Source organism: Leucoraja erinacea, chromosome 27 (assembly GCF_028641065.1).
Source record: "Leucoraja erinacea ecotype New England chromosome 27, Leri_hhj_1, whole genome shotgun sequence".
NCBI classification, from domain to species: domain Eukaryota; kingdom Metazoa; phylum Chordata; class Chondrichthyes; order Rajiformes; family Rajidae; genus Leucoraja; species Leucoraja erinaceus.
In genome coordinates, this window is record NC_073403.1 from 26,817,426 (window position 1) to 26,837,340 (window position 19,915).

The following is a 19,915-nucleotide window of genomic DNA, read 5'->3' on the forward strand; positions in this document are numbered from 1 at the left end:
CCGGGGTCTCCATTGGCTGCGCTCCTGCTGCCGTCACAATTGAACCCTCCCATTTCCTGGAAACTGCAACATTGAGTGCAACATTTCAACAGAAGCTGCCCGGGGTTACTCTCAGCCGCCACAAGCACTTGCACCAGTCGCTGCCGAGGTCACAGCCCACCGACAGCTCTCCTATGTTCCTGCCTTGCATCTTCTCTGCAACAACGTTACAATCTCACCCGAGCCCTGAATACGGGTAAGTAAGCGATAGCAGCTCGGGGGCATCGCGGAACCAAGCGGCGATTACTGTTCAATTAAAACTCCATTTAAGATGATTTAAGACGTCCTCCGTCTTTATCTGTTTAGCTTTGGGTCATCTCAAGGACTTGCTGATGAAAGTTGTCGGTCCTTCTGCAAATAATGCCCGGTTTGCCTTTTTTTTTTGTCTTGAAGATAACTGCTTTTGTTTTGTTTTTTTTGTCTTCAAGATAACAGCTCTGATATTTAGCGCTCCCTTTGCCCATTCATTCGTTAAATCCTTTTATCCCCTGTTTAATTAAAAAAAAACATTTCCCCTCTTCACTGTTGGCGCTGCGGCAATGCATCAACAACCCCCCCCCCCCCCCCGTCCTTTTGTTTGTGTTTTTTAACATCTTGGCTTCTGATCATACTTCCCCCGAATAAATACAAAAGCCCCGTATATCTAATTAGGGCAATATCAGAACTGCACGCAAACGCGACAACTGCGCCGATGCCAGCGCCGCACTGAGAGCCCACATTGCAAACGCGGCGCATCTTCTCAACGCAACTTCATCTTCAACCGGTAGCCGCCTAACCTCTCGACACACACACACGGGTGGCGCCGTTAACCGGGGTAACTGGGCAGATTCCGGTCGCTCCCCTCCCCAACCCAACCGCCTTGTAACCGGGGCAGGGGAAGGATGGATCTGCACTGCCGATGTTTCTAATGTCAATGGGATGTCAACAGTGAGCGGAATCGTGGACTCAGCGCCTCTCAGGCACCGGCTCTTGACACCCAATGCCGTTTTCAGAAAGCGTCAATCCTATTTCTTTCTTTCGAGTCATCCCGTCACCCACGCGCCTACAATTAGAGTTGTTTTCCATATTTCATGCGTGGGATATGAGTGTTGCTGGCGCGGCCAAGTCCTTGCCGTCTGCTCCAACTTGCCCTTGAGAGAGCGATGGTGAGATATCCTCATGAATCACTGTGGTCCTCCCGCAGTGCGGCTCGCTATAGAGTTCACACAACCTCTACACTCACTCATACTGGCTGAGAGGCAACCTATGCCCAGGTGAGGAGAGTGTGTAACATAATGATTTCCAAAATGTTGGCGGGCTGATTATTGAGTTTGTAGACGACCCAAAAATCGGCGATGTAGACACAAGGAACAGCAGAAGCTGATTTGCCAAAAGTAAACGCAACAAAGTGCTGGAGTAACTCAGTGGATCAGGCAACGTCTTTGGAGAACATGTCAAAGTGATGTTAGACACAAAATGCTGGAGTAACTCAGTGGGACAGGCAGCATCTCTGGAGAGAAGGAATGGGTGACGTTTCGGGTCGAGACCTTCTAGGTGTGTCGGGTCGGGAACCTTAAGGGTACCTTCACTAGAATGACCATGGTGATCCAGGAAGGTAGCTCTCCACTACCTTAAGGGTCACATCCGAAAGGTAACCTATCCATGTTTTCCAGAGTCGCTGCCTGACCCGCTGAGTTACTGTCATTTTCAGAAATCAGTCAAGTATAGTTGATTGTCATGTGTACCATGGGACAGTGAAAAACAATATTTGTTGCGTGCTATCCAGTCAGCAGAAAAACTGTACATGATTACAATCGGACCATCTATAGTGTACAGATACCGAACAATGTTTAGTGCAAGATAAAGTCCAGTAAAGTCCGATTAAAGATAATGAGAGGGTCTCCAATGAGGTAGATGGTAGCTGTGGATAGTGGTAGCTGTGGGTGGTGAAGAAGGTTGTTGGTACAGGATACAGCATTACATAGGTCAGATATGGTGGAGAATTGGCAGAGTTTAATCTGAGCAAGTGCAAGGTCGCATTTTGGAGGTCAAATGTAGGGAAAGTAATAGTAGTGCAGTAAATAGTAGGAGACTTACTGCAGGATCATTGATGTACAGAGGTGGGCACAAAAAGCTGGAGTAACCCAGCGGGACAGGCAGCATCTCTGGAGCAAAGGAAATGGTGACATTTCGTGTCGAGACCCTTCTCCAGACAGAGGTATCTTGGGGTGCAAAAAGCGGCAACACAAGTGGGGCAAATGGCACGCTTGCCTTCATTGAACAGGATATTGATTCAGGGGGTCAGGTTGCAGTTTTATAAATCTTTAGTTCGGCTACAAATGGAGTAATGTGTGCAATTTTAGTCACCACACTATAGCGAGGATGTGGAGGCTTTGGAGAGGATACAGACGAGCCTGGTCAGGATGTTGCCTGGATTATAGAACATTATCTCCAAGGAGAGGTTGGACAGACTTTGATTGTTTTCTCTAGCGTGTCAGAGACTGAGGGGATACATCAGTGATGCTTATAAAATTATGAGTGCAATAGTAGACTCTAAACAAAACTTTTTTCCACAGTAGAAATGTCAAATACTAGAGGGTATAGCTTTAAGATGAGAGGAGAATGTTTAAAGGAGATTTGCAAGGCAAGTTTTTTTTTTTAAACACATGCCCTCTAGTATTTGACAGTTCCACCCTGGAACAAAAGACTCTATCAGAGTCTACCACTATTCTCATAATTTTATCGACTTCACTGATGTATCCCCGCAGGCTCTGACACGGGGAAAACAACCACGTTGATAGGTGCCTGGAACATGCCGTTGTTGGGGGGTGGATGGGGGAGGTAGGTGGAGGAGGCAGTCATGATAGTGATATTTTAGAGACATGTAATCAAACGTTAGAAAATCCAGGGATAGGATGATGTGCAGGCAGATGCGGTCAGTTTAATTTGGCATCGTGGTCGGTGCAGACAGTGAGCAGATGGGCCTGTCCCTGTGCTGAAACAGATGCTGCCTGATCCGCTGAGTTACTCCAGCACTTTTGTGTTCTATGCATGGTTCCAGCATCTGCAGTTCCTTGTGTCCAGATCCCTGCACTGTACTGGTCCTGTGTTCTAAGGGGTGGTGTTCCTGTGTGCCTGCTGCCCTTTTCATTCCAGCCACAAAGTTGATAGATTTAGAAGATGCTTTGAAAGACTACTTAATAGTTGTTGGACGCAAAGAGCTGGAGTAACTCAGCGGGCCAGGCAGCATCTTTGTAGAGAAGGAATGGCTCACATTTCGGGTCGAGATCCTTCTCAACCTGAAACTCCACCCATTTCTTCTCTCCAGAGATGCTGCCTGGCCCGCTGAGTTACTCCAGCTTTTTGTTTCTATCTTCGGTTTAAACCAGCATCTGCAGTTTCTTCCTACACACTTGACAATTGTTGCTGAGTACCTTGTTATTGATAAATCACACTGCAGCCATGGGTGCTGCTTTGCACACATTCTATACTGACCTCCTTCAATGTCACTGGAGCTCCAGTCAGACACATAAATGGAAGGTAATCTATCCCACCCCTACTTCACCTTGTGGACGATTCGTAGAGAGAGAGAGAGAGAGAAAAGGCAAGGAACTCACTGCAGAGTTGCCAGCCCTTTCTCTTGTCAAACTATTCACACCATTTACAACTTGTGTTCAGTTTTCGTACTTGATGCAAGTTTTGACCAGTTCCACTTTGTGCAATGGAAGACTGATCTTCTGAAGGCTACAAGTCATAAGTGGGGAGAGGAAGAGTGAGGAAAATAAGACAGGCAACACAAGAACAACAATTGACACTAAACGGTTTGAAAACATAAGTATTTTATTAGCAAGCAAATATCCCACTCGGGACTAAAAAAATTAAATTACCTAAAGACAGAAAATAATGAAAATTGGTTAATGCTTGTCTTTTCTGCAAAGGACATTAGATGCAATGTTTCTGAAGGTCATTGGTTGAGTCAATGTGAATAGCAGATATTGGAAAACGGAGGAAAGGTTTAAAGGTTACCAATGATAAGAGTATGGAATTTAGCAAACTGCGAGGAGTTGCCAATATGGAGGAAATATAATCAGACCCAAAAATGAGTTGTACGTTACCTTTTTTAATTATTCATTTACGACTATGTGAACGGCTAGTATTTATTGCCCTGACCAACCATCCTGGATCACTGTGGTCATTCAGATGAAGGTGCTACCACTGTGCTTGAGAGTATTTGGTACTGCATTCAACAAGTCAAGTGAAGAGTATTCCGTCCAGTTGCTGATTTATGCCTCATTGTGGGGCAAAAGGTGTCGGGAGGTGAGTTATAGGATACCCAGCCTATGACCTGCCCTGGTGCCTACACCATTTACAAAGCCAGTCCAGTTGATTCCGTGGTCAATGGTGACCCCCAGGAAGGTGATGGTGACCTACTCAATGATGGCAATGCCATTGAATGTCAAGGGTAGGTGGCTAGGTTCTCCTTTTTTGGAGATGATTATTATCTGGCACTTTTCTCTGGCAAGGCTGTTACTTATTCCTTATCAGCTCATTCCTGAATGTTATCCAAGTCTTGCAGCAGGCATGCAGAGACTGCTTCATTAGCTGAAGTGTTATGAATGGAATTGAACATTGTGTAATTATCAGTGACAACTCTGCAGACTTTCTGGTTGAAGGGCATCAGAGTAAGGGTAAAGTTTGTACAGTTTAAAAATGAAAAAATGTCCACTTTTTATTTGGCGTGTTTCATAATATTCTGTCTAGCGCCCATTTTGATGTCTGCATTTTTAATAATTGTGATCATTTTTCCATTCGTTTTTAGTCCACCTCTTTTCCTTAGATGAATATAATGACAGAGAACAGCGAAGAGCTATTTTGTTGCAAGATCTTCCCAGTTACTAAATAATTAACTGTTGAGACAGTGTGATTGAATTACTTTTAAAGCACTTCTGAAGATACTTACGTCAGCCCGTAATATGCAGTTGGAATGATGACAAAGCTATTAATATTCACTGTCCTTACTCTTTGAACTTGGCAGAGATTTCTGTTGCCCAAATATATGCAGTTAAATATAGGGCCCCAGAGGTTGTTTTTAGTGGCATCTTGCTTCTCCACAGAATGTGCTGTTATAAACCTTTATGAAACCATCGGGACAGAATCACTCATTTGATGTGAACCAACTTTATATGGACTTTCTTTGCTCTTCCAACCATTGAAAATGTAGCACCTCATTGAATGAACTGTTTTTAATGCCGAATGAACCAATCTGTCAAATAATTCCCCTCGTCTGTGTCGACCTATCTCCTGTCCCGCCTCTCCCCTTTTCCAGCTTTCATCTTCTCCCCTACAATCAATCTGAAGAAGGGCCTCAACCTGTCCTGCCCCCTCTCCCCCCCCCCCCACCCCCAACCCCACAATAAATCTGAAAAAGAGTCTTGACCCGAAAAGTCACCTATCCATATTCTCAGCCTGACCTGCTGAGTTACTCCAGCACTTTGTGTCCTTTGGTATATTAACTGGCATCTGCAGTTCTTTGCTTCTACTATTTTTGTGGAGCAATCTTTCTGAACTTGGTAAAGTAAGTTTTTGTATATTGGGTTTTTTTAATGCTAGTTTTAATTAATATCATTATATTATAACTCCATCCCCCAGAATAATATCGCAATTCCATAGATTTTAATTTGGTAAATAAATTATTGAAGCGTACTTGCGTTTCATTTTCTATCTTAATCCTCGTCCACACCTAATCTTTATCTTGTTGTACTTAGACAGTTATATATGTTTAAAGCTTCTTACTCCTGGCTTACTGTGTGATGGAATCTTTCAGTCAGCCTGCTTGGTTGTACCACTGTTGCTGGTTGCATCAGATACCCATAGAATTGAACATGACACAAACCCGTGTTGGGAAGGAGAAAGCAGAGAACCCAATCTATTATTGCCAGGAAGCCTCTTCAAAGTCAGCAATGTGTGTTGCCCTTTAATTGCTGCCCAGGAGATTTTAGTTTAGTTTAATATAGTTTAGTGATACACCGTGGAAACAGGCCTTCGACCCACCGATTCCAACTAACAATCTCCCCGTACACTAGTTCTATCCTACACACCAGGGACAATTTACAGAAGACAAGTAACCTATAAACCTGCACGTCTTTGAAGTGTGGGAGGAAACCGGAGCACCCGGGGAAAACCCATGAGGTCACGGGGAGAACGTACAAACTCCACACAGACATCACCTGTGGTCATGATCCACCCGGGTCTCTAGCACTGTAAGGCAGCAACTCTACCGCTGCGCCACTGTGCTACCCAATTCTGGGGGAAAACTTTTTTTAAAAGGAAACTAATTATTAAGAATCTATTGAACTGAATATTCAACAGACACTACAGAAATGTTTGCAAACACCACTTTCAAACACAGTATCTGTACATTTTAATTGTATTTAAGATTATAAACAGCTGTAGCTCCTCAATAAAACCGATCCCATTCTTGAAAAAAACTGAGCTTGAAGCGCATGTGTGTCCAGACCAAGCTGCCAGACATGTTTGTTGGATTGATTGATGGAAATAGCATGGGAACAGGCCCTTCAGGCCACTGAGTCTACACCAACCATCGATCACCCTTTCACACTAGTTCTATGTTATCCCACTTTTGCGTCCATTCCCTACATACCAGGGCCAATTAATTTACAAATCAGCGGGTCTTTGGGACATGGGAGGAACCTGGAGCAGCCAAAGGAAACTCATGTGGTCACAGGGTGAGCATGCAAACTCCACGCAGACAGTCGGGATCAAACCCGGATCTCTGGTGCTGTGAGGCAGCAACTCTACCAGGTGCACCACTGTGCCGCTCTTCGGTCAGCGCTGGGTCGTGCCCAGTCGATTGAGTCATGGGAGCCTCTGCTTTCGTGGGTTGTGACGCCATTCTGCAGTTGCCAAGAGTCATGCAAACACCAGCGGAAATGAGACAAATGCCATGGTCCTCTTGATACTGAGCCTCTGGTGTCTGCAGCAGCCAACGACACACTGCACCACATGCGTAGCAGGGGCAGAACACTGGGCGTTGAGTGTTGCTTGCCGCCCAACTAAGCAATCTGAAGGTGGCTGCCAGTGGCAAGCAATAGCACCATATGCATGGAGCTAGAAGGGTACGAGCTGGAGACCCATGAACAACAGGAGCAAGAGGCCGAGCAAGGTTGCCCAGGCAAATGCACCAGCCATGTCCCAGCAGAGCAGAGGCAGGAGGCGTGAAATGCACAGACAGTTAAAGCCTCCCCGATAGGGGGCAGCTTCTAATAAAAGCCTGCTGCTGTCCATACTTAATGATCCTTTGTACAGCCTAATCCTTAACCCAATATATTGTAGTTCATCAAAAATCAGATGAAAGATTCCAGATGACATGTAATAATCCCTCGCGTCCTGTTTTGTAAGATCACCTGTTTGAACTTGTGCATAATATATAAATAAGTGGACACAAGGGACTGTAGATGCTGGTTTACAAAACAAGGCACAGTGCTGGCGTGACTCAGTGGGTCAGGCAGCATCTCTGGAGGATATGTTTGGCTGGAAGAGTCCCGACCAGAAACATCACCTATTAATGTCCTCTAGAGATGCTGCCTGAGCCGCTGACTTAATCCAGCTCTGCGTCTTTATACATAAATAACTGGTGTGGTTACAGAACATAAGGTTGTTATTATGTTCAATTGTAGGCACCTTGAGAGGAATGAAGTACTCGCTTACGATGTGAAGCTTGTGGTGTTCGGTAGATGGAGTTTACAAATACTCTCACTATTGTACAAGTTCTCCGTTCCCACTCCCCACCCTCAAATATAATGCAACCCACACTGGTTATAATACATTAATACATGATAAGTACCTATCTATTTAATAGGAACCTGACTCGAGGCAACAGTTTTACACAATGGGTGGTGGGTCTTTATATAACAAGCTGCTGGAGGAGGTAGATGAGGCAGGCACTATCACAACAATTGAGAGAGTGGTTGTGATTGTATTATATTCAGATACTTTATTCAAATGCATCTGGCCCGTTTTTAGATTGATCGCTGTCTCGGAAGTAATGCTAAACCTAAAAGCTGATTTGATTTGCTCCATTAAAGTTGGAATAGTGATCACTGACCTGCAACAAGCAAAATAAAATACTCCGCAACTATTACCCCAGTCATGTGAAAGAGATTCTTTGCCTGCGGGAAGATGCAGCGGTTTTCCAAATTTCAAAGTTAGTTTCCAAAATTAAGTTGCAACTTCAAAGTCTCATGAAATAGTAATTTATCCAATGGATAATGCATTGAAAACTGAAAATACATGCTGGAAATAATTTGAATGAAATGATGAAACATATTTCAGTATCATAATTCCCCATGCATTTTGGCTTTAAGGGCTGCATGCCTAGAAATTGGATTTCACCTTTTTTGAGATAAATTAATCCAATTTCTAGGCATGCAACCCTCCAAACCATAGTGGGTGGGGAAGTATGATACTCAAATATGTTTCATCATTTCATTCAAATTATTTTCAGCATGTAATTTCTTCTTGCTGTTTTTTCTGGTTTTGTCATTTATGGGAAGTTGACTTTTTGAAGCATGTATTCAATGCAATTACTGTTTCATGTGACTTTGAAGTTGCAATGTAATTTTGGAAAATATCTCACTGCTGCATCCTCCCGCAGGCAAAGCAACTCTTTCACAATCACTGGGGCAATAGTTGCGGAGTATTTTATTTTGCTTGTTGCAGGTTTGTGATCACTATTCCAACTTGGAACATTAGCATTACTTCCGAGACAGCGTTCAATCTAAAAATGGGCCAGATGCATTTGAACAAAGTTCCTGAGTATAATATAACCACTGCCAAAAGAAAAGGACACAAAGTGCTGGATTAACTCAGTGGGTCAGGCACCATCTCAGGAGAACATGGATTTTCAGACTGATCCATGTATACACAACCACAATTGTCTTTTAGGATGGAAATGGAAGTATTGCTTGTGAATGTTAGGCTTGGTGTCCTATCTTCTGACATCTCTGTCAACAATGTTATTCCTCTTTCTTTATCGTTTGTAAAGTTTTTGTTATCTTACCCTTAGAATAATAGTATTTCCTTTTCCAAAAATATTCACTTCTCGTTTCTCTGTTAAAAATATAATGACAATCCTTTCACCTTCCAGACTAGGGTACTTTTGGTATCCATAGAAATAGGAAATACGTAGTTAGGACCAAGCAGTGAGCTTATCTAAAAGTTAAAGAATGTCGCCATTCCAGTTACATCGACCTCGATAAACTAAACAATGGTGAAATGTAGAAACAAGGCTGGTTTACAATAAAAAACACAAAGTGCCGGAATAACTCAACGAGTCAGGCAATATCGAAGGTAGAACATGGATAGATGATGTTTCAGGTCGGGACCCTTCTTCTTATAGTGGGTTTCCACATTAAAAAAACACTGCTCTTCCATGGAATATAGTTCCTCTAATCCGTCTTCCTTGACGGGGAAAATAAAATTAGTCTTGGATGCGAGAAGTGACAAAACTTAGAATGGTCAGCACTAACATCTGGTGCTTTTGACACCTGGCTGACATTTACAATTGCTCTCCATCCTTTCACACTGAGAATGTCCAGCATTTACTGTATATTCTTATTCCTGATGCCCTTAATTCCTGATTCCTGAGCCCTCCTACCACAACCATTTAAAAAGCAGAATGGTTATGAAAAGCTTGTGATTCACTACTAACTCCTCAAAAACGCACTATTTCTCTACATTGTAAACATCACAACACCACAACGACATAACATTTTACCCCAGCAGATTTTGCTGAACTATATTTGAAATAATTATATTTTGATTCTGTAAGAATTGTAGAGAAAAGGAACGTTTCAATCATTCATTCTGAGTTTGTTCAAAGATTAAGCTTTTTGGCAAAAGACTTTGGCGGGTAGCCATCAAATTTCAAATAAAAACATCCTATTGAAAATTTTTATTACCCTCTAGGCTCTATCAGGAAATGTGATCACATTGGTCATGTTTTCAGGCTATCTCCGATTATCTTCCCTTTTTATGACTTTTGACCAAAATATTTTGTATATGGAAAATGTACGTAGCAATAATTTTGTTGCTAAATATTTTTTAAAGAAATGCATTGTAAAACAGAAGTATGTTTCCAGATATAGCCACTGAACCAACAAAACATTTTGCAGCACAGTACAATTCTTTTACACAGTACACGGACCCCAAAGATTTTGAGTGTGGTATGTATTGTATCTGGAAAGAACCTACAACAAATCATTAGAGAATCACCCTCTGAGCTCTGTCAAAGCAATTTGTACTGACACAACTCACGGACGGCACAGTGGCGCAGCTGGTAGAGCGGCTGCCTCACAGCGCCAGAGATCCGGTTCATCCTGTGCTATCTGTGCGGAGTTTGCACGTCCTCCCTGTCACTGCATGGGTTTTCTCGGGGTGTTTAAGTTTCCTCCCACTTCACGAAGACATGCGGGTTTGTAGGTTAACCGGCCTCTGTAATTTGCCTGAAAGGTGTAGAGAGCGGTTTTAAAAGTTGGATAACATAGGACCAGTGTGAATGGGTGATCAATGGTTGGCGTGGGCTGAAGGGCCTGTTTCCACGCTGTATCTCTAAGTAAGTAACAAATCAAAAGTAAGTAATAAAATTCACCAACAAAATGTTTTCACTGTACCTTGGTACATGTGACAAACTAAACTAAACTGCATACATTTCATTGTAGATAAGGATTGATACAAAAGTGGTTGTCTAAAAGCACTGTCAATGGTACCCGTAAGACATTTTCACAATAGAGCTGCTTTTGTAAAAATGACATTAAAATTGACGGGGAAATGTAAAGATAAAGTCGGAAGATAAAGGAATATAAATAGTCACGTTCTTCATTCACGAGTTGTGACATTAACCTTTATTTTAATCTGATGCTGATTATCTGATTACCACAATATGTCCAATCATAAAGAATAAAATGGTGTTACTGAGATGTGGAAAGGAAAGTCATTTGATGTATGGCAGATCAAAGCCTTGTTAAAACTCCTGTGACAGATATTTTTTCTTTACAAAAAGGATTTAGAAACGTTGTCATGTTGCATTTTCAAGCTCTGCTCAGTTGATTATGTCACACTTGATCAAGTCATGTGTCTTTTGATTCTCCAACAAAGGTTTTTTGGTGCTTTGTGAGTACCGCTGTTCTGATAAAAAAACGATGTTTATTGTTTACAAACTACAATCTACAGCTGGCTGCATTTCTGAAAATACATCGTCGATTTAACTCTAGCTGATCCTTTTAAACAAAGATACGCTCCTCTAGTATCTTTGCTTTCAACGAGGCAGTAGCACAATTTAATAAAACTCTTTAAACCGCAAACTGTTAAGGATGTTACATTAACCTCTGTGTTCTTGCTCGTTAAGTATCAGAGATTTGTGGATTTAATGTTCAAATGTCCTGCTAAAGTATAATTTTTGATAAATAACATCAGTTCTTGATTAGCTTTTCTAAAAAAATCTCTAGTTTAGTTCAGATTTATAGTTGAGAGATACAGTGTGGAAACACGCCCTTCTCAAAAGAAGCATCAAACTGAGCACCATTATAGTCTTTGACATCACCCCCCGATGGACTGATTTTCATGATTACATTGCCTTAAATGTCACACTTGAGTCACTAAAGATAACCTCATTCACATTAGGATAGATGAATTGAAACTTACTTTGACTTCAAAAAAGCATTGTATGTAATAGCATTGAAGTTTTAAATGAAAAGAAAATCTGGAACAGAAATCAAACCTGCCTATGTTCCATTTAATAAATGCAGGGAAAGAGGCAAATTCATTGAACAGTTCCGTTTAGGTTTATTATTGTCCTGTGTACCAAGGTACGGTGAGAATTTTTGTTTTGCATGCTATCCGGTCAGATTAGGTAACACTACAGATACAGTAAATACAATCATTTCAAACTTAAGTAAAGGGAAAGTTATAGAGTGAACATGCTGAGAGTTCAGTTTAGTGTATCATTGAGATGCAGTGAAAAGCTTTTTGTTGCGTGCTATCCAGTCAGCGATTACAATCACGCCGTCAACAGGTGACAGATACAGGATAATGGGCGTAATAATGTTTAGTGCAAGATAAAGTCCAATTATAGATAGTTTGAAGGTTTCCAATGAAATAGCTGGGAGGTCAGGACCGGTCTCCAGCTGGTGAGTGGACCGTTGCCTGATAAGAGTTGTGTCTTCCCGGCATTGGTTACAGTTTAGGAAGACATGGAGTGTTTACTGCAGACCCTACTAACTCCCACGAGAACAATGCTCTCCAACATCATCCTGTGATCAGTTTGCATTCCTGATCAGAATAAACACCCAACTAACCATAATCGAACCCATCCCCTGCCACAATTAAACCTCTTCCCTTCTGAACGGGATCCAAAAACAATTTCTCTCACTCTTTGATCACCTCTCTGCCTTTACACTCTTTGTTCTTGTGAAGTAGATCTCCGAATAAGTTTAAGTTGTCATTTGGACTGCTTGTAGGAGGGACCCCACCTCATTAACATAAATACAGCAAAATAATCAGAACATCCAATTTTCCGAATTTCATAAGCTTATAATGGTACTGCTTCCATCTTCTATCATTTCCCAACTTCCTCACTCCAACATGCATAGTACGTTCCTAGAAGTTAAAATCTAGATGTCCTGATAAAGCATATACACACACTGTACTGTGAAGGTACACATTACATTGCATCTGATTCTGCCAATGTGGTGACATGTGACAAATAAGAATGGACTTTGTATCCGTTCAGAGTGCAAACCTAATAATAATGCATTACACAAGAATAAATATAAACCCTTCCCAAAATGAATGATGCCCTGTAAAAAGCAGCATAAACAACAGGCACTATCAGCTTTCTGATTACATTAGCTATTATATTGAAGTCACCATCAATTAAACAGGTTCAATTACCGTGTCCTTCGAGAATAGTCTTTCTGTGTACTTTATATCGAAGTTCAAAGTTGGGCGTTCCCAATTCAAGAATAGCACGCCCTGGAAACATTGTCAACCTTCCAGAAGTACGCATTCACCATTTAAGTTCTAGAGAGTGTTTTTCTCAAACATACTGCTGCCATGTTCCACCAGCAACAATTGTCAGCTGTTCTGATGTCCCAGTGCATTCAGTATATACAGTGTACCTTCTAGTTGGCACAGTGATCATTGCTTTAGTGGAAGTCTCAAAGGTGAACATGGGCATCCATGCCATTACAATCCCTGTTCGCACAGAATCAAAGCATGAATCTTAAAGGAAATGCATGGGGCAAGTTTTTTTACACAGAGGTTAGTGAGTGCCTCGAACACGCTCCTGGTGATGGTAGTTGAGGCAGGCACGATAGAGGCATTTAAGAGACTTATGGATAGGCACATGGATATGCAAGACCAACTCTTATATGCATGGAATGGAGGGATATGGACCATTTGCAGGCAGATAAGAGTTGGTCTTGACATCATGTTCGGAACAGACATTGTGGGCCGAAGAACTTGTTCGTGTTCTATGTTTTAAAAGAAAGCATCTGGTCAGTTAGAGAGGTGGAACAATGCTATTTTTCTTCAGCACAAAACAAAATTTGTAAGTTGATTTGCCTCTGTAAATCACCCCTAGTGTGTAAGAGAGTGAATGAGAAAGTGGGATAACATAGAACCAGTGCGAATTGATGACCAATGATCGGTATGGACACAAAGGTAGACGCAAAATGCTGGAGTAACTCAGCGGGACAGGCAGCATCTCTGGAGAGAAGGAATGGGTGACATTTCGTGTCGAGACCCTTCTTCAGAGATGCTGCCTGTCCTGCTGTTACTTCAGCATTTTGTGTCTACCTTCGATTTAGACCAGCATCTGCAGTTCTTTCCTACACATTAGTATGGTGGACCAAAGGACCTGTTTCCACACTGTATCTTTCAATTCAATCAAAATTAAATTTGAAGAGCTGTTATAAATCCAGAAGTTTTGTTTGCTAATCATCATGTCATTTTATTTATAATTGAAAACAAAATGAAAATAGAGTCGACACAGAAACGGGCCATTGAGCTTGCGCTAACCAACAAACATTCATTTACACGTATCTTATTTTTATTCTCCCCACATTTCCACCAATCTCCTAACTCCCAGATTCAATACGTCACCTACACCTCAATGTAGTCGATTAATCTACCCACAGTACATCAATGGGATGTGGAAGCTGGAGATCCCGCATGGCCAGGGGGAGACCGTGCAAACTCCGCACAGACAGCAGCAGCGGTCAGGTTTGACCCCTGATGGCTGGAGCTGTGAGGCAACAGTTCTACTAACTGCACCTCTGTGCCATCCAAGCACAGGAAAGGCCATTCAGCCTACCATGTCCATGACAGAGTTTCTATTTCATCTTTTCCTCCTATCTTTCCTCGTTGTAATCAGGATAAGCCTCTAGTTCTTCTCAGGACAGTTTCTTCCCAGCTTTTATCAGGCAACTGAACTATCCTTTCACCAACTAGATAGCACTCCTGACCTACCATTTATCTCATTGGAGACCCTCGGATTATCTTTAATCGGACTCTAATGGACCTTGTCTTGCACTAAACATTATTCCCTTTATCCTGTATCTGTACACTGGACGGCTTGATTGTAATCATGTATAATCTTTTCACTGTCCGGATAGCACGCAACGAGAAACCTTTCACTGTATCTCGGTACACGTGACAACAATAAACTACTAAATATTCACTCTGTGCCACATAAACTACAGGTTTATATTCACTGAATTAATGATAGGGTGGGTGCCTTTACTCACTGACACATTCGCTCCACCCTCTGACTAATTCTTGGTTGGATTTCATTTAATGTAGCTTATATTGACAGCTCAGAGTTTTGATCTTCCCCGGAAACGCAAACAGTCACACTGTGGCCATACTGTACTTCAGACAGAGAACTCATCCTGCCCATTAATTTTGTGGATGAAGTCTATTTTTCTAGTATCAACCTTGAAGTCCTTTTTTTGTGTCCCTCCCACTCCCTCCACAGAGAAATAGGTTGGTGCCGTGTGATCAAAGTTGAAAGCTTATTGGAATTTATCTACTTTTCTCTTCTGTCTTCCTAAATCTTGGCACTTGGTTTGTTCTTATTCTGACCTGATTAAGCCGTGTTATATATTTGAGTTACTTATAGTATTGTGGCCTTAGCTTTTATCCAGGCTGTGCCATCATTTCCAATTTTTTGACAACAAAGCTGTGATGTTTCTTGACCAACAATGATCAGACAGAGCACTGATTGGGAAGTTTGAAATATGGTGTCGGAACAATCCTGCCCGTTACGTCAGCAAGGTGAAATACTTGATTGTTGGCAAAAGGAAGTAGGAGGAAGAACACAACCCTGTCCTCATCAATGGAGCTGCTGTAGAGATGGTCGACAGCTTCAAGTTCCTTGGCATCCGTATCATCAACAACCTTTGTGCTGACACAGTGATTAAGAAAGCACATCAGTGTATGTATTTTCTTTGTTGGAAGATTCAACATGTCCGCGAGGATTCTCTCAAACTTCCACAGGTGCACTAGAGAGAAAGTATTCTGACAGTATGTATTGCGGTCCGGGATACTTCCTTCTATCAAGTCAATCTTCATGGAGCGTAGCATCAGGGAGGTTGGAAACACCTTCAATGATGTCTGCCACCTTTTCACTCTTCCATCTTCTGAGAGTAAATAAGGAGCTTGAAAGCTCGAATGTCCGGACTTAAGAACAGCTTCTTACCCACTGCTATCAGACTCCTGAATCAGTCACCTGCTTCCAAGAGTTGTTGCCACATACTCTCTTACTCTTAACTCTGCTTCATTTGGTTATTCCATTCTTGCACGTTAGTAATTTTTCTGCACTAGTTCAGTTGTACATCAGTTGGTTATCATCACCATGCGTGTATTTATCATCACCATGCGTGCTGTTCACTCTTTGAGCTTCATGTGATCAAGGAATTTGATTGCATTTTGGTGTATGTGACAAAAAATGAATCTGAATCTGTAAAATATGCCACTGTGTTTAAGTTCTTTGATAACTTGATTTAATGCCTCTCTGTCTTCCTAAATATTTTTTCTTGATTTTATCATGCTCACCCTCGCTGTCAGTTCATTTACCATGTACTTCATTCTTTACCCACAAAATCTCTCCCGAGTGGTTATTATTTCAGTGTCCCATTATATTTGTGTAAAATGTTATGTTGAGGCACAAAGGCATATTCATAAAATGGGTCCCCCATCTGTTAACTTATTGAGATCATTTCCTGACATGTTCACTGGATCCATCTCAGACACCATGTCATAAACTAATGGTTCAGTGTCTAGCAGAGAATGTTTGATTGATGTGATCCTTGGATTCTGCTTTCAGTTTTAATCAGTCTCTAGTCTCAGCAAATCTCTTCTGTAGTTCCTCCCCTGTGCTATTTTCAATTCGTGGGGCTAAGAGTTCGAATACACTCATCTTGTATAAACGAAGCACTGCAGATGCTGGTTAATGCACAAAAGGACACAAAGTGCTGGAGTAACTCAGCAGGTCAGGCAGCATCTCTGGAAAACATGGAGAGGTGACGGTTGAGACTCTTCTTCAGACTGCTCATCTTGCTTGGAACAGCATTCTAGTCATTTGAATGACATTGTTGTTTCTGTTCAAGCATTTTCACAACATTCTCTTCACCATGTGTTCTGCAGGTTTATATCTTGTGGCACTGTGCGGAGTTGTCCTGTACTGAAGAAAAAATGGCCAAGAGGTATTTTATGTTCAGCTTTGAATATCTTGTAACATTTCCTTTCCAAAAGCTTTTTCCACTATTTTGGCTGCTCTATTTGAGGCTAGATGATCTGAAATAGCAGAATGAAGCTGGGTGTCTTGTGAGAAGTGGCCTCTTCAGGTAAACCAGGTCATGCACATGTGGACCTCTTCACATCTCTACTAGTTTCAGTGGTAGAACATGGACTCGTATGTTTCACTTCAGTGAAACAACATGGGATAAGTTATTCTTGTGGAAGTTCTCCAGTGGGTTGGAAACTGTAAGGTTGTTGAATGCCTGTTCTTTGTTGAATGCCTGTTTCAGTTGTTTGCAGTTATTTACGCTGCACAAAGCAGTATCGATTTTGACATGCCGTAATTTTGGCTGTAATACTAGGGAACAGAACTATCACTTTGCAAGTGAGAGCTGCGTCAGTTTAGATCTCCAAGGCTGGCCTGACATTTTCTGGAAAATGGAGAATAGCGAAGGTTGTGCTTATTGACAAGTTTCTCCACCAAGCCAGACAGATTTAAACAAGGTGGATGCAAGGAAAGATAATTAAAAACTAGTGATATAGTTAATGAAGATGTCAAGGTGACAATAACTCGAGTGTAATGTTGCTGTATTCCAGACATTTACTATTAACTGGGTCAGGCAACATTTCTGGAGAAAAAGGAATAGGTGACATTTCGTGTCAAGATCCTTCTTCCTGAAGGGTCTCAACCCGAAACGTCACCTATTCCTTTTTTCTAGAGATGCTGCCTGACCCGCTGAGTTACTCCAGCATTTGGTGTCTGTCTTTGATGTGAACAGCATCTGCAGTTCATTCTTACACATTTTCTATTAACTATTTAGTTACATTCTTTTTGTTGAAGAGAATGAAAGCTCTGTGTAGAATAAATTCTATCTTATTTTGAGAAAAACATGTTTGTGGCAACAATTGCTAATCCCATGTCCTTAGTTGGTGAAATGAGAGAGAGAATCAGAATCAATTTAAATAGAGAAATAAAACACAAATAGGGTGACAAAAGTTTTTCCTCATCTCAGTCCTAAAGCCCCGAAAAGCCGAGTCGTCCGAGACCCAAAGTCGCCGCCGACGTCCCCGCGAGGCAAGGCTTCCAATCAGCAGATGCAGCCCCCCCTCCACCGCCTACCCCTTATTCTTAAACTGTGACCCCTGGTTCTGGGCACCCCCAACATCAGGAACATTTTTCCTGCATCTAGCCTGTCCAATCCCTTAAGAATTTTATATGTTTCTATAAGATCCCCTCTAATCTTTCTAAATTCCAGTGAATATAAACCCAGTCGATCCATTCTTTCATCATATGTTGGTCCCACCATCCTGGGAATTAACCTGGTGAACCTACGCTGTATTCCCTCAATAGCAAGAATGCCCTTCCTCAAATTAGGAGACCATAATTGAGGTCTAGTGGTACAATGCAAATATTTAAAAATTGTTGGCATGCAAGTGTGTTCTTGCATGCCCGGAGACACTCCTGATCATGAATGATATGAACATCTGAAAATTGAAGGAAGCACAATTCTGTGTTTTTGCCACTTTCCCTTTATAGAAACATAGAAATTAGGTGCAGGAGTAGGCCATTCGGCCCTTCGAGCCTGCACCGCCATTCAATATGATCATGGCTGATCATCCAACTCAGTATCCCGTACCTGCCTTCTCTCCATACCCCCTGATCCCCTTAGCCACAAGGGCCACATCTAACTCCCTCTTAAATATAGCCAACGAACTGGCCTACTTATGAAGTAGTCTTTAGCCCACAAACCAATAATGTACATACATTTCTATGAATAGTTTCTCACCGCAAGTTAATGTTCACTTGAATTTCTCTTTAAAACTATTAAATCCTGGGAAAGCATAAAATATAATTCCTTAGATCAACAAAAGTTTAACATTCCTAGTTACATATAATTTGTCTCTTTACTCAAAATTCCAAAGATTTTCACTGGAATAATAACCTTTACACTTAAAACTAAAATTGCTGATTATGCCTTGTATAGCGATGCCTAGTGATATAGTTAATGAAGATGTCAAGGTGACTATAACTCGAGTGTAATGTTGCTGTTATTAGGCTGCTGTATTCCAGACATTTACTATTAACTGGGTCAGGCAGCATTTCTGGAGAAAAAGGAATAGGTGACATTTTGTGTCAAGATCCTTCTACCTGAAGGGTCTCAACCCGAAACTATTATACTCTTGTGATTTTGAGAAAGGAAGAAAATATATTCTGTTTACAGAACTAGCTCGCATATTGTCAAACTGGTAAGATTGTGCATACTCTCTAAATATACAGAGTCCATTGTTGTAATCTCTTCTTTCTACTCCTTTTAATTCCTTCACATACCATATAAAATTCTGCTTGCCTTTTCACCCTTTACAGTCTTCCCCTGTCATTGCTCATTCTCAACGATTCCATTCCATAAGGATACACAAGCCTTTATATTTATGTTTGATCAATTTACTACGGATGAATTAAACTATATACGTACGTATTCTGAAAGAAATGCTCCAAGGCTAGGGCTGTTTCGTCTGCATCATCAGTCACATTTTTATTCCAAGTACAATAGGAATAAAAGCACAAAAGATTCTTTCAGCTCTGAGACACAAGATGTACAGATGGGTCCCATCTATATAGCTTCCACATTATAGAAAATGGTACCTTATTGATGTACTCTCTGTGTAAAATATACACCCTTCTGTTCAAATCCCTTCATGGCCTTCTTTCAATCACTATCTGTGTTCCCTCTTTCAGTAAGATACCGCTCCAATATTTCTGTGCTTTTTCAATTGTTGATCCTTGTCACATGAATCCTGATTTTTTTATCTTCTCATCTTTAACTGTTCTGGAATGTTCTCGCTAAACTTCCTCTCATTTCATTTCCATAAATTTCTCTCAAAACCTATCTCTTTGGATTTTTGTTTTGTTACCTGCCTTCATTTTGTTTTTGCAGAAAAAAAGTGCTGGAGTAACTAAGTGGGTCAGGCAGTATCAATAGAGAACAGGAATAGGTGATGTTTTTCGGGTTGGTACTCTTCCTCATACTGCAAATGGTCCCTTTCTGAAATGCCGCTTATCCTGAGATGCTGCCTGACC

At 41.4% G+C, this 19,915-nt stretch overlaps 1 protein-coding gene across 1 annotated transcript in view; it reads left to right on the plus strand.

Annotated features, from left to right (window-relative positions):
• Nucleotides 1-38: 38 nt before the first annotated feature.
• LOC129710375 (phosphoethanolamine/phosphocholine phosphatase-like) overlaps nucleotides 39-19,915 on the plus strand; it is a 37,278-nt gene continuing 17,401 nt past the window's right edge. The window contains exon 1 of the mRNA XM_055657332.1: nucleotides 39-235. The gene's annotated coding sequence lies outside the window, so the exon portion shown is untranslated. The remainder of the gene's footprint in view (nucleotides 236-19,915) is intronic.